The sequence below is a fragment of the Hypanus sabinus genome, chromosome 7, assembly GCF_030144855.1.
Source record: "Hypanus sabinus isolate sHypSab1 chromosome 7, sHypSab1.hap1, whole genome shotgun sequence".
NCBI classification, from domain to species: domain Eukaryota; kingdom Metazoa; phylum Chordata; class Chondrichthyes; order Myliobatiformes; family Dasyatidae; genus Hypanus; species Hypanus sabinus.
In genome coordinates, this window is record NC_082712.1 from 20,742,560 (window position 1) to 20,754,675 (window position 12,116).

A 12,116-nucleotide genomic window follows, 5' to 3' on the forward strand; every position below is an offset into this window, starting at 1 on the left:
GTATACTATTGTGTACAGAGCGGGTGGGGATAATGCAAACGCCGATGCGCTGAGTCGACTCCCTTTACCTGAGACGCCTGTTACTACATATGTGCCTCCAGAGACTGTGTTTTCATTGGCGAGGCTGTCCACGACACCTGTAAAGGTGACCCAGATCAAGCAATGGACAGAGAGGGACCCAGTCCTGTCTCAAGTCAAGTCTTTTCTTTTACAAAGTTGGCCCAGAGTTGTGGAAGGAAGGAGAGGCCTTATGCCAAACACAAGACCGAGTTGAGTCTGCAGGATGGTTGCATTTTCTGGGGGGGCGAGGGTCATCGTGCCTCCCCCTGGCCATTCACAGATTGTGGAGGAAATTCATGAGGCTCACCCAGGGGTGTCTCAAATGAAAAGCCTTGCAAGATCCTACGTCTGGTGGCCAAGAATGGATCAGGATCTGGAGAACAAGGTAAAATCCTGCACGCAATGTCAGACCAATCAGAACATGCCACCACCAGCTCCTTTGAACCCATGGGAGTGGCCAGTCTACCCCTGATCTAGGCTACATTTGGACTTTGCCGGCCCCTTTATGGGACAGATGTTTCTTGTAATGGTAGATGCGCATTCCAAATGGATCAAAGCTCACATCATGAGCAACATCACAGCCCCCTCAACCATAGACAAACTCAGGCAAGTGTTTGCAGTCCATGGGTTGCCTGACACTCTGGTCACTGATAACCGCCCGACGTTTACCAGTGAGCTGTTCAAGTCCAGTCAAGTCAAGTCACTTTTATTGTCCTTTCAACCATAACTGCTGGTACAGTGCATAGTAAAAATGAGACAACGTTTTTCAGGACCATGCTGTTACATGACACAGTACAAAAACTAGACTGAACTACGTAAAAAAACAACACAGAGAAAGCTACACTAGACTACAGACCTACACAGGGCTGCGTAAAGTGCACAAAACTGTGCAGGCATTTACAATAAATAATAAACAGGACAATAGGGCAAGGTGTCAGTCCTGGCCCTGGGTATTAAGGGGTCTGATAGCTTGGGGGAAGAAACTGTTACATAGTCTGGTCGTGAGAGCCTGAGTGCTTTGTTTTCCAGTCAGCAGGAGGGAGAAGAGTTTGTATGAGGGGTGCGTGGGGTCCTACATAATGCTGTTTCCTTTGCAGGTGCAGCGTGTAGTGTAAATGTCCGTGATGGCGGGTAGAGAGACCCCGATGATCTTCTCAGCTGACCTCACTATCCGCTGCAGGGTCTTGCGATCCGAGATGGTGCAATTTCTGAACCAGGCAGTGATGCAGCTGCTCAGGATGCTCTCAATACAACCCCTGTAGAATGTGATGAGGATGGGGGTTGGGAGATGGACTTTCCTCAGCCTTTGTAGAAAGTAGAGACGCTGCTGGGCTTTCTTTGCTATGGAGCTGGTGTTGAGGGACCAGGTGAGATTCTCCGCCAGCTGAACTCCAAGAAATCTGGTACTCTTAAAGATCTCTACTGAGGAGCTGTCGATGTTCAGTGGGGAGTGGTCACTCCGTGCCCTCCTGAAGTCAACAACCATCTCTTTTGTTCACATTAAGAGACAGGTTGTTGGCTCTGCACTAGTCCGTTAGCCACTGCACCTCCTCTCTGTAAGCTGACTCGTCATTCTTGCTGCTGGGACCCACCATGGTTGTGTTATTGGCGAACTTGACGGTGTGGTTTGAGCTGTGTGTTGCAGCACACTCATAAGTCTGTACTGTAAATATCATTTGCCATCCCAGATAAAGGTGTTTTTTTGGCCATCAAATTATTGAATGGTCTTTTCATAAAGTAGGAGTTACCACATCCAGTGTCTGCAGAATTTCTTGTGTTTATGTTGTGTCATGATCTTTCAAGAATGACTTGACTCTGGCATGGTCCCGGAGGACTGGAAGATTGCAAATATCGCTCCATTCTTTAACAGTGGAGGAAGGCAACAGAAAGAAAATTATAGACCAGTTAGCCTAACTTAAGTGGCTGGGAAAGTGTTGGAGTCTATTATTAAGTTTGAGTTTTCAGGGTACTTGGAGACTAATGATAAAATAAGTCGAACTCAGCTTGGTTTCTGAAAGGAAAATCTTGCTTGACAAATCTTTAAGGAAGTAACAAGCAGGGTGGACAAAGGAGAGGCAGTGGATATCATCCACTTGGATTTTCAGAAGGCATTTGATAAGGTGCCACACCTGAGGCTGCTTTGCAAGATAGATTCTGATAGCTTTACAGGAAAGATACTGGCATGGATAGAGGAATGGCTGACAGGCAGGAGGCAGTGAGTGGGAATAAAAGGGGCCTTTTCAGGTTGGCTGCCAGTGACTAAAGGAGTTCCTCAGGGGCCAGTAGTAGGACCGCAACTTTTCACATTGTTTGTCAATGATTTGGATAATGGAGTTGATGGCTTTGTGGAAAGGTTTGCAGATGATACAGAAATAGGTGGAAGGGTAGGTAGTGTTGAGGAAGCAATGTGATTGCAGCAGGACTTAGACAGAATGAAAGAATGGGCAAAAAAAATGGCAGATGGAATACAGCATTGGGAAATATATGATAATGCATTTTAGTAAAAGAAACAATAGTGCAGACTATTATCTAAATGGGGAGAATGTTCAAACATCAGAGGCACAAAGGGACTTAGGAGTCCTCATGCAAGACTCCCAGGAGGTTAATTCACAGGTTGAGTCTGTGATAAAGAAGGCAAATACAATGTTGGCATTTATTTCAAGGGGAATAGAATATAAAAGCAAGGAGATAATGCTGAGGCTTAGTAAGACACTAGTCAGGCCACACTTAGAATATTGTCAACAGTTTCAGACCCCATATCTCAGATAAATGTGTTATTATTAGAGAGAGTCCAGAGGAGTTTAATTCACTCATTTTGTTTGCTGCAGATCCTATATCACACAAGGATGATTCTGGGAATGAAGGCGCCGGAATATGAGGAGTGTTTGGCAGCTTTGGGTCTCTGCTCACTGGAATTTAGAAGAATGTGTGGGGATCTCATTGAAACCTTCCAAATGTTGAAAGGACTAGATAAGGACTTGACTAGATGTGGATGGATGTTTCCTCTGGAAATTAAGGATGAGGTGTATAAGATGATGAGAGGCATTGATTGTGTGGATGGTCAGAGGCTTTTCCCCAGGGCTGAAATGGTTGCCACAAGAAGACACAGGTTTAAGGTGCTGGGGAGTAGGTACAGAGGAGACGTCAGGGGTAAGTTCTTTACTCAGAGAGTGGTGAGTGCAGGGAATGGGCTGCAGGCAACGGTGGTGGAGGCGGTTACAATAGGGTCTTTTAAGAGACTTTTAGATAGGTACATGGAACTTAGAAAAATAGAGGGCTATAGGTAAGCCTAGTAATCTCTAAGGTAGGGATATGTTCAGCACAACTTTGTGGGCCGAGGGGCCTAAATTGTGCTCTAGGTTTTCTATGTTTCTATGGTGGGGGTATCCAGAGCAAGATCCAGGGCACAATCTCAAAACTGAGGGGCGACCTTTTAGTCCAGAGGTAGGATGAATTTTTTTAGCCAGAGAGTAGTGAATCTGTGGAATGCTCTGCCACAGACTTCGGTGAAGGCCAAGCCCACAGGTATATTTAAAGCGGAAGTTGAGAGTTTCCTGATTGGTCAGGGCAAGGTGGGTATATTGGGTTAAGTGGGATCCTGGATCACCCATGATGGAATGGGGGAGCAGACTCAATGGGCAGAATGGCCTAATTCTGCTCTTAAGTCTTATGGTCATGGCTATTCAACCCAGTCTGACTGTGATGCCTCTTAAAGAATCTGCGATTAATTACCCATATCCTTACAATTCACCTTATCATTCAGCTTAAGTACTTTCATGAAGTTTAAAAGTTAAAATATGCAATCTGCTCCTGGTAGGGTTGAAATGCCAAATACTGATCAAGTTTGATTACAAATTAAATTGGCTCGGTACAACACTGTGGGCCTTAAGGCCTGTGCCTGTGCTATACTCTTCTATTCTAAGTTCTATGTATTATGTTCTTCTCCCAAAACATCAACTGTTTTCTCATTACCACAGATGCTGCCTGACCTGCAGAGTTCCTCCAGCATTTTGTGCGTATTGCTCTGGATCTCTAGCGTCTGCAGAATTTCTTGTGTTTATGTTGTATGTTCTGTGTATTAAATGACAGGCATTTAAGGCAAGAGGGGGAAAGTTTAAAAGAGATGAGCAGGGCGTTTACTTTTGCACAGAGATTGGCGACTGAAACAGACTATTGGGGATTGTACAATAGATGCGACCGTGGTGATTAGGGGCTCTTAGAGACACACATGGATATGAAGGGAATGGAGGGATATGCAGTATGTGTGTAGGTGGAAGAGATTTAGTTTAATTCACTCATTTTGTTTGCTGCAGACATTGTGGGCCACAGTCCCACAGTCCCTGTGCTGTATCGTACTTCGTTCAATGTTTATATCCATTGATTAGAAATTTCAGTTCGGCTGAGAAATGCTTCTATCATTATTCAAATTATTTCTGATTACTGAGGTCTTCCACATCAGCATCATAAAAAAAAACTTTGATCTAAATGGCAAATGTTTACTGCAAACAGCAACAAAATTATTTTTTAATCATGGGCCTACAGCCTCAATACAAGGGTGCTTCATTATGTGCAATCAACCATGACAAAATGAAGTGATCAATTTCCTACTCCTGATTGTAATCACCACCTCGACTGCTCCTCTACCACTAACTAATGTAATTACCTGCGTTTAACTTCTCTGTCATGATGAAACCACTGAACCATAGGCCCTTTCTTATTTTGAGTTTTATAATTAAAATGAAATCAAAGGATCACCCTAACAACATGAATTATATCTTCCTCTATCACTTATCATCATCGCTATCATTATGTACTGTGTTGTATGACATGAGCGATCACGGTCCCAGGACCACGATTGTTCTCGGCAAATTTCTCACCAGAAGTGGTTTGCCATTGCCTTCTTCTGGGCAGTGTCCTTACAAGGCGAGTGACCCCAGTCATTATCAATAGTATTCACAGATTGCCAGCCTGGTGTCAGTGGTCACATAACCAGGACTTGTGATATGCACCAGCTGCTCATACGACCACCCCCTGCCTGCTTCACGTGACCCTAATCGGTGGGGGCTAAGCAGGCACTACACCTTGCTCAAGGGTGACCTGCACGTTAGTGGAGGGAAGGAGTACCTCTTTCAATATTTTTATTAATTTCTACATAGAAGAATAAAGTACAAGAAGATATATTATAAGTCAAAAAAAGATAAAATAATACCAAATACATTATATTTGAATCACACTTGCAATCTCATTACCCTATATTCATGTAAATTAAATTAAAGCGTAATATCGAAATGTGATAATTTTATTATACAAAAAGAATCTAAGCCCACTACCAAGATCGAAGCTGTTTGGTAAAGAAAGAAAAAAGGAAAAAATCCTTATCATATAGTGAAATATGCTATTAGCCAACATCTGTACAACTTTAATGGCAAATCAAAGGTTTTGAAAATAGTTCAAAAATGGTCCCCACAATGTTTGACAGTCTAGACTAGATTCAGAAATGGAACAACGAGGAGCACCTTATCAGTCCTTTGGTAGAGTGGTGAAGAGGTAACTGCATGCTGCCACCCATCAAATACTTCTACAGAATCCAAAACAAACGCAGGAAACAAAATGATAGTTTCTTACTTGAAATGCTGCAGTTTACATTGATTATTAAATTGCCTCAGTTTGTACTTTGAAGGACCTCTGCGTTGATGTTGGGGGAGTTGTGCTTTAAAGGATCTTTGTGTTGGTGTTTGATGAGTTTGAGGATTTTGTTCCAAAAATCTTGGGGGATGATGTATGATTTTAAACGCAAACTCCAAGAATAACAAGATCATGCTGGTGATATACAGTGATGTCTCACAAAACTACTGGGTACACTTCTTCTGAAATATGGTCTTTGCATTCTGTAGTTTGTAATTTCCCTTTAAGAAATGTACTGCTGAAGTGTCTAAACCAATGGTTCCCAAAGAGGGTGATATCACCCTCTGGGAATGGTGTGAGTTTCTAAGGGACCTATAAAGATAAAGGGGGCAGTGGAGGGGCCAGGGTGGTGTTGCTCGGTAGCAAGGCAGGATGCTGAGGGATTACAGGCTTAACTTAAGAAATGAATTACCTATTATAAGCATTTGATCCTCAATGCCTCATAATTGATGAGAATGATTATGTAATCATCTCATTTCTTGCTAACCTACCATTCTCTTAGACTTTGTTCAAAGTGCATTATAGTTTTTGAAAAGCAACGTGACATTTCTGTATTTGGCATATCACTGAAGAAATCGTATTATTTCTGGATCTGGCCCCTGCGTTTTTTCTATTTTTTTACTACTGTAGTACAGTATTAAGTAGTACGACTCGCATACACTAATGATGAGTGATGGAATTCATATGAATTTGGGAATGGCGTTCAATAGGATAAAGTTCAGAATCTGCCCTTTTGAATGGTCTTGACTGCATTTCTCTAGCCCATGGCGCAACCGAGATATCGCTGCCCCACTTTATGTATTTTCAGGCAGAGAATCAGGTTTTGTCTGATCTATGATGATGTCATAACTTTCCTCTTTATTGATTGCAACGCTTATGGCTAGATTTTAAAAATCGTAGATTAGCCGTGGACATGAACCCATAACGAAAATGGCAGAAACAGACCAAATCAAAAAGAAGTGTGGTCAGTATAGAGTGGAGTATCTGAAATATGGATTTATACCTGCATCGGCAACTGACAGAAGCCACTGAGTTTGTTGAGTGAAAAAGTATTTTTCAAATGAGGCAATGAAACTGTAATTTTGAAGAGAATACACATTGATAAGACAAAAAGTAACTTGGCTTATTTTCAGTCACCGTGAAAACTTTCTGAAATGGAAATCACTTCAAAACATGCCTGCCACTAGTTCGCAACAAAGCACTGATGGTTTGTGTGCTTTATACAACATTTCATCCCTCATTGCTAAATTTGGAAAACCCAATACAACTGAAGGAAAGCTAATTCTGCCTGCAGTAAGGGAGGTTCTAAGTATGGTTTTGCATAAATCACCAGATTAATTAATTAATTAATTAATTCGATTCTGCTCAGCGAAAACTCTGTTCAAAGACGAATAGATGACATGTCTGGGAATGTGGAAGTGACATTGTGAAACATACTTGGACACCAGAATTTGTTCTGCAGTTGGATCAGTCAACTTTGCCAGGCAATGAATGTTTGCTCCTTGGTTATGTTCACTTCGTAAAAGATGAAAGCATGGTACAAGAGCTGTTACTTGAAAGGGGATTAGATATGAAGGGGAAGTCAATATTTTAGCTTGTTGAGAAATGTTTTAAGAGAAGGACATTCCACTCACCAACATTCTTCCTTGTGCAACTGATGGGCACCATCAATGTCAGGATGTCATCGCGGGGTTATTACTTCCTTGATAAAAGCTGTATCGAACATATTTACCATTCACTGTGTAATCCACAGACAGCGACTTGTCGCAAAAAAAACTAAGTGATCAGCTGCACAAATCATTAAATACTGTTGTCACAGTGGTAAATAAGATCATGTCCCATGCTTTCATTTCTCGAAAAACTCAAGAGTTTTTTATTGAGCATGATGACCAGTTTGAATGCTTGCTGTTGCACACAGAAGTCAGATGGATCTCAAAATGAAACTGAGATGCTTTTAAGCACTTTTTGAAATTGTGAGAAAGTTCTTAGAATACTCAAATGCTTCATTCAGTAATTAACTGAAGAATATTAGGCCCAATTTTGCTTATTTGTCAGAATTTTTTGCAAAGCTTGATGAAATCTATCTTCAATTGCAAGGAAATAATGTGAATCATACCAAAGTCAAATCAATTGTCTCCACATTTCTGTCCAAGTTAACCCAATTTAACTGGCTGCTACAACCTTTTCCAGTTTCTGAGCCTCTGAACCGGAAGAGGGAAGAAGAATACCGGATGATGATTTTCAACTATACTGTGCTCAGCTGGGTGAGCTGCATGATTTGAGGATGTTCTCTTGATCCAAATTCCAGATTGGGTAGCAAATCTATTCCTGAATAGCTGTAATGAGAAATTACCAGGAAGGTAACAGGAAGAACTGATATCACTACAAAATGACTCGGGTTCAAGAAGTCGTAGTAAGACTTCTGGTTGCAGAAAGAAATCTCTGCACTGTGGAAAAATGTCAAGATGTTCTTCATTATTGAATGTGGGGATCTGAGACTCCTTCTGATGTTGAGAAGCTGATATCACCGCACCAAGCCCGTCCATCTCACTGAAAGGTGAAAAAGCAATGAAGTAGGATAGCTGGATGACTCATATACTCTATGCTTTAAAATTGTTGAGGAAAATGGGTTTTTACTTGTAATTAAATAAAGAGTTAATTTTATTTGTAGTTTTAAATATATTTGAATTTTTTTTTGCAATCATTTGGATTTGCAGTTCCTATTAAGTTTCATAGTGCATCATACCGGGGTGATTGACACCTTCGTGGCCTAAGGTAGAAGGATTCAATTTTTAGAAAACCTGGCACGTTTATTTTTCAACATAGTCCCCTCCTACATTTACACACTTAGTCCCGTGGTCGTGGGGCATATGGATCTTGGACCTCCAGAAAGTGTCCACAGCCGAGGTGATTGATAAGTTCATGGCCTAAGGTAGAAGGAGATGAGTTATATAGTTCTTGTCACATGCACATGTGGGTCAACTCTTTGAGTGATTATGCAGAAAGTTTAAACTTAATAACTCATCTCCTTCTACCTTCGGCCATGAACTTATCAATCACCCTTGATGAGTATGTTGTATGTACGACTACGTTGAAAAATAAATGTGCTAGCTTTTCTAAAATTGACTCCTTCTACCTTAGGCCACAAACTTATCAATAACCAAAATTCTTTATGGTTTCTGTATAATTCTGTACATCAAAATTCTTTCAACAGGCAACACACACAAAATGCTGGTGGAACACAGCAGGCCAGGCAGCATCTATAGGAAGAAGTACAGTTGATGTTTCGGGCCGAGATCCTTCGTCAGGACTAACTGAAAGAAAAGATAGTAAGAGATTTGAAAGTAGGAGACATCAAAATTCTTTATAGTTTTTATGTAATGGCCAGCAAGAAAGGGGGTGTGCTGGGGTTGTAGTTTGAGAGCCAAGAAGGCGGTAACCCCAAAAATTTTGGGAACCACTAGTCTGAATGAACTAGCGATTTTATGATCTCCAGAAAGGTTTGGTGAACTTGACTCTCAGGAACGCAGGCATGGCACCTTGAAGTGAATGAAGATTTGCCATTGCCGGAAGAGAGAGGGCCAGGGTGGACTTCAAGCCAGATTAAAAAGCTGAGGCTCGAGAGCACCACGACTCCGTGCTAGCCAAGATCCCTCTTCTAAGCCTGTCCCGTCTACCTGCATTTGAGCCGTCTCCCTCTCTCGTCGCTACTCCCGTCAGGCAGGAGGTGCAGGAGGGGTTTGGGTCCTATGGCTCTAGGTTCAGGGATAACTATTGCCCTGCAGCCATCGGTCACCTGGACTGACTTCACCCGCCTCAGTGCTGAACTACCCTGTGGCTTGTGGGCTCAATTTCGGGGACTCTGCAGCTCATGTTATCACTATTATTAGTTCTCTTTTATATTCTTATTTGCACTATTGGATGTTTCTTAGTCTTTGGCTTTTCATGCTTTCTATTGTATCTCTTTGTTTTCGTGTGGGTGCCTGCAAGAAAATGAACCTCAAGGTTGATAATGATATACAGTACTTGCTTAGATAATAAGTTCATTTTGAACTTTGACAAATATTATCTGCTGCACTGGTCTTTTGAAAGAGCTATCCATCTGACTCTAGTCCAACCCACATTTTCCCTATAGCTTTGCCACCAATTTCCCCTTCAAATCTCTTCGCCACTTTTCTTTCAAGGCTACTTTTGAATTAGTCTCTAAACTATTTGTTGTGGAAATGAATAGTTTTCTCGCATTCTTTTCCCTTTAAATACTACTCTGATAAGACCTTTCTCCTATTTGAACCAGTTGTTACTGTTTAGGGCAAGAAAAAAATAGAGGGAAGGAACGTAACAGGACAGGCAGCAGATGTGGAGGGTAATTCGTTTATTATTGTCAAATGTACAAAGATATGCCTTGCCTGGGGGTGGGGTGGTAAAGGAAGATACATTAGGGGCTCTTGGATAGGCACATGGATGATAGAAATATGGAGAGCTATGTAGGAGGTAAGAGTTATATTGATCTTAGAACAGGTTTAAAATGTCAGCGTACATCTTGGGCCAAAGGGTTGTACTGTGCTGTAATGTTCTACATGCTATGTTCTATACAGTGAAAAGCTGTACATGCTATCCAGACAGATCATCCCATTCATAAGTATGTTAAAGTAGACACACTTATGACATGGGCAGTTGTGGTTTTTCCATGACTATGATTGTTCTCAGCAAATTTATCTACAGAAGCGGTTTGCTTTTGCCTTCCTATGGGCAGTGTCTTTACAAGACAGGTGACCTTAGCCATTATCAATACCCTTCAGAGATTGTCCGCTGGGCATCAGTGGTCACATAACCAGGACTTGTGATGTGTACCAGCTGCTTAGATGACCATCCACCACCTGCTCCCATGGTTTCTCATGACCCTGACTGGGGCTAAGCAAGTGCTATACCTTGCCCAAGGGTGACCTGCAGACTTGTGGAGGGAAGAAGCGCCTTATGTCTCTTTGGTAGAAACGTATCTCCACCCTGCCACCCAATTAAAGTAGTACAAATGAAAAAAAAAACAGAATGCAGAGTGTAGTGGACAAATAAAATGCAAGGGACTTTGAGGTGAAATCAATCATGAAACAGACAGTTGAGACTCTTTAACTGGACTTCCTGTTTATTCTGTTAAACCCATTTGTGACCAGAACTCACCAATAAAATTTCCACTTAACCTTCTCTGTTATGAATGACCTTAGCTGCTTTCTCTCCACAAAAGAGAAATCCCTGTACAAGTGCTACAAATATGACGTCAAAACACTTTTTAATTTCAATAAATTCACACCATTTTTAGCATTTACTAACCTTAGCACAGTCAGGGTGATTATTAATTGCATGCTGCTTAATTATAAAACTAAGAGCAAGGCGACAGAATCATAAACTAACAATTTTCATTAACAGAAGAATCATATTTTAGGATATAAATATTAATAATGATATTAATTAGCAGTAAAAGATAATTGCCAAAGTGAAGTCATAGTTTCATAAAAAATGGAAAAAAGGCCTTTCAGCCAATTGAGTCTAGAACCGGGGCACAGCCTTAGAAGTCATTTAGATCAGAGATGAGGAGGAATTTCTTCAGCCAGAGGGTAGTAAATCTATGGAATTCTTTGCCACAGCTGGCTGTGGGAGCCAAGTTATTGGGTATATTTAAAGTGGAGGTTGATAGGTTCTTGATCAATCAGGGTGTCAAAGATTACAGGGAGAAGGAATGAGAATGAGATTGAGCAGGATACTAAATCAGCCATGATGGAATGGCAGAGCAGTCTTGATGGGCTGAATGGCCAAATTCTTCTCTTTGTCTTATGTCTTATGGTCGCATGCCAACTTTGAGCATCGATTTACACTAACCCTTCTTTGAAAGAAGGCTTGATTCCACTACTGCCTGCAAGGAGTTTGTACGTTCTCCTCGTGATGGGTTTCCTCCAGGTTTTCCAGTTTCCTCCCTCATTCCAAAGACGTACAGGCTAGGCTTAGTGAGTCGTAAGTATGCCATGTTGACACCAGAAGTGTGGCAACACTTGCGGACTGTCCCCAGCACGACGCTCGCTGACCTGATTGGACACAAATGACGCCTATTACTGTATATTTTGATGTATGTGTTTCAAATAAACATATAATGTTGCCGAAATGTTGTAATAGAGCCGATGTTAGCAAGAACCACCTGCTTCTGAGTCAACACCAGACAGGGTGAGGGGTAAGATGACAAAAGGTTGCTTAAGCAAAAAGAAGCATGAGGAATAGTTTAAAGCTTCAAGTCTCTCCCATGGCTTGGTATAGTGGTTTGCTGGATTCATAGGCTAAATTATTTACTCTAGCGAGGGCCAGCCCTCTCAGCTTGCTCCCTCCGA